At 55.9% G+C, this 3509-nt stretch overlaps 1 non-coding gene across 1 annotated transcript in view; it reads left to right on the forward strand.

Annotated features, from left to right (window-relative positions):
* Positions 1-2163: 2163 nt before the first annotated feature.
* Positions 2164-3509, forward strand: part of LOC124748036 — a 1909-nt gene continuing 563 nt past the window's right edge. Inside the window, exon 1 of the ribosomal RNA XR_007011605.1 lies at positions 2164-3509. This exon is cut by the window's right edge and continues 563 nt beyond it. This is a non-coding gene — a ribosomal RNA (small subunit ribosomal RNA).

A 3509-nucleotide genomic window follows, 5' to 3' on the forward strand; every position in this document is an offset into this window, starting at 1 on the left:
ACCTAACCCATGTTGTGCCTTAACCTAACCCATGTTGTGCCTTAACCTAACCCATGTTGTGCCTTAACCTAACCCATGTTGTGCCTTAACCTAACCCATGTTGTGCCTTAACCTAACCCATGTTGTGCCTTAACCTAACCCATGTTGTGCCTTAACCTAACCCATGTTGTGCCTTAACCTAACCCATGTTGTGCCTTAACCTAACCCATGTTGTGCCTTAACCTAACCCATGTTGTGCCTTAACCTAACCCATGTCGTGCCTTAACCTAACCCATGTCGTGCCTTAACCTAACCCATGTCGTGCCTTAACCTAACCCACGTCGTGCCTTAACCTAACCCACGTTGTCGCCTAACGTAACCCACGTTGTCGCCTAAACCTGCTCTGTAATTGTTATACGACTCGTTCAATTAGTGTAGTGTTGCCCACCCGCAACCCTCGCAATATAGTTCGCTACTCGCACTCCCCGCTCCCCTGTGTATCGCTTCATGTTAAACACCTTGCAAGTCTTGCTCACTTTCCACATGCTCCTGCTGTACACTGTAATGTGGATGGCAGCAGGACGTACATGCCGCCCCTCCCCACGTCCCCACCTTGCCCCCTGCCTTCGCAAGCTGGTTGGTGAGAACTTTGCATGTTCAATGCCCTCCGCATGCGACGTACTCAGGCTACGTTGTGGTGCGGCCTGTGTCAACTGTCCGCTAATGTCGTACGCGTAAACCACAATCTGTACTGCACATTCGTCCTTATGTACTGAATGATACATCGTGGCACATGTGTGACCGTACAACGACTGCGCCCAAAAACGGCGGACCATACAGTGCAAATATTGTGCACGCAGCTACGTGTCGTCTCCCTATGAGAGCTGGATTGCAGTGTGGTACGCCATAGAGACGTGTGGGAGGAACGGACGCCGTGGATGGCGATCAGCATGAGCTGTCTGTTGATGTATTCGGACCTAGTCGTCTCTCCTCACACACCGTGATGGCATGGTGCACCGCGTTCCATATCTGCGACATGCTACAGAGGCCGGTTGACAGTCGTTCGAGCAATGGACATCGCATACGTACGGGGGCCACCTTCCACGTATTGTCTAGGCGTGCACATTTTGTTGCGTGTATGTGGGCAGACGTAGTGTGGCGTGACACCTGACACAGGCATGCAATAATCGTGGAAGTTGCAAATGGCGATGGACGCCTGCGTTTTCTGGTGAAGTTACGCAAATGAACAAATGGTAACCTGTTGTGGTGCGGTTGTTCTCGCTAGGGGTGAATCGGTGATGGCGACGATAGGTTGAGGTACTAACCGGTTGTTCCAGCGATACCCACCATGCCGACGAAACTGAACGGCATCTGGGTGTGAAGCGATACGCGGCGGTGGCTGGGTGGGACCGTCCCCGGCCGGTGAGGGGGCGCCTCCCGGCGTGCTGGCCGCGCGGTGCGTGGGCGCACGCGCTACAGCCGGCTGGTGGGGGCGGCCAGTGGCAGGCGCGCCGGCCGACGGACGCGGCAGGCGTCGCAGCTGCGCGCCGGCGCACCCTGCGCGCGGCGCCGTGCGGCCAAAGTAGGTCCTCGCGGGCCCGGTGCGAAGCGCGGTGGACATCTTCAGTGTGCTGGTCCGATTGAGGACTGTGTGCGTTGAGGATGCGCTGCCGCCCGGCGCTCGGCGCCGCGACGCCGTCTGCTGCTCGGTCGCCCCAGCGGTTCTCGCTGGTGGTTTGTATCGCAGCTGTGCGGATGTGTTGGCGCGTGCGCTGTGCTGGGAGAGTTCGCTTCGGCACCCAAGTGGGGCTTTTGTCCTTCTGTGGCGCTGGCGTTGGAGCTGCCGGTCACCGTAGGTGGCGCGTGTTGTCTCCCGCCGGCAATGCCACGACAGCACGCTCCCGGGCCTCTGTCGGCAGCGGCAAGCTCAGTTGGGAGCACGGGTGGTCGCACCGAAAGCGTCTACTCGCCTAACTCCGGGCGATTGCGCCTCTCTCGAACCCGACCAAGTACTTGGGACGGCGCTGCGCGCCGCCGGGACCTGAGAGGGTTTCGAGGTGTATTGTGCAGGGGAGCTCAGCCTCCTCCTGTTTGCAGAATGATTGAGCGGACGCTTGCGTGTTCGCGCGGGGCCCCCGGGACACACTCCCGGGCGGCCGGCTGCTCAGCTCTAGTTGACGCAGCTCCCTGGTTGATCCTGCCAGTAGTCATATGCTTGTCTCAAAGATTAAGCCATGCATGTCTCAGTACAAGCCGCATTAAGGTGAAACCGCGAATGGCTCATTAAATCAGTTATGGTTCCTTAGATCGTACCCACGTTACTTGGATAACTGTGGTAATTCTAGAGCTAATACATGCAAACAGAGTCCCGACCAGAGATGGAAGGGACGCTTTTATTAGATCAAAACCAATCGGTCGGCTCGTCCGGTCCGTTTGCCTTGGTGACTCTGAATAACTTTGGGCTGATCGCACGGTCCTCGTACCGGCGACGCATCTTTCAAATGTCTGCCTTATCAACTGTCGATGGTAGGTTCTGCGCCTACCATGGTTGTAACGGGTAACGGGGAATCAGGGTTCGATTCCGGAGAGGGAGCCTGAGAAACGGCTACCACATCCAAGGAAGGCAGCAGGCGCGCAAATTACCCACTCCCGGCACGGGGAGGTAGTGACGAAAAATAACGATACGGGACTCATCCGAGGCCCCGTAATCGGAATGAGTACACTTTAAATCCTTTAACGAGTATCTATTGGAGGGCAAGTCTGGTGCCAGCAGCCGCGGTAATTCCAGCTCCAATAGCGTATATTAAAGTTGTTGCGGTTAAAAAGCTCGTAGTTGGATTTGTGTCCCACGCTGTTGGTTCACCGCCCGTCGGTGTTTAACTGGCATGTATCGTGGGACGTCCTGCCGGTGGGGCGAGCCGAAGGCGTGCGACCGCCCCGTGCGTGCTCGTGCGTCCCGAGGCGGACCCCGTTGAAATCCTACCAGGGTGCTCTTTATTGAGTGTCTCGGTGGGCCGGCACGTTTACTTTGAACAAATTAGAGTGCTTAAAGCAGGCAAGCCCGCCTGAATACTGTGTGCATGGAATAATGGAATAGGACCTCGGTTCTATTTTGTTGGTTTTCGGAACCCGAGGTAATGATTAATAGGGACAGGCGGGGGCATTCGTATTGCGACGTTAGAGGTGAAATTCTTGGATCGTCGCAAGACGAACAGAAGCGAAAGCATTTGCCAAGTATGTTTTCATTAATCAAGAACGAAAGTTAGAGGTTCGAAGGCGATCAGATACCGCCCTAGTTCTAACCATAAACGATGCCAGCCAGCGATCCGCCGCAGTTCCTCCGATGACTCGGCGGGCAGCCTCCGGGAAACCAAAGCTTTTGGGTTCCGGGGGAAGTATGGTTGCAAAGCTGAAACTTAAAGGAATTGACGGAAGGGCACCACCAGGAGTGGAGCCTGCGGCTTAATTTGACTCAACACGGGAAACCTCACCAGGCCCGGACACCGGAAGGATTGACAGATTGATAGCTC

Source organism: Schistocerca piceifrons, unplaced genomic scaffold (assembly GCF_021461385.2).
Source record: "Schistocerca piceifrons isolate TAMUIC-IGC-003096 unplaced genomic scaffold, iqSchPice1.1 HiC_scaffold_40, whole genome shotgun sequence".
Taxonomy (NCBI): domain Eukaryota; kingdom Metazoa; phylum Arthropoda; class Insecta; order Orthoptera; family Acrididae; genus Schistocerca; species Schistocerca piceifrons.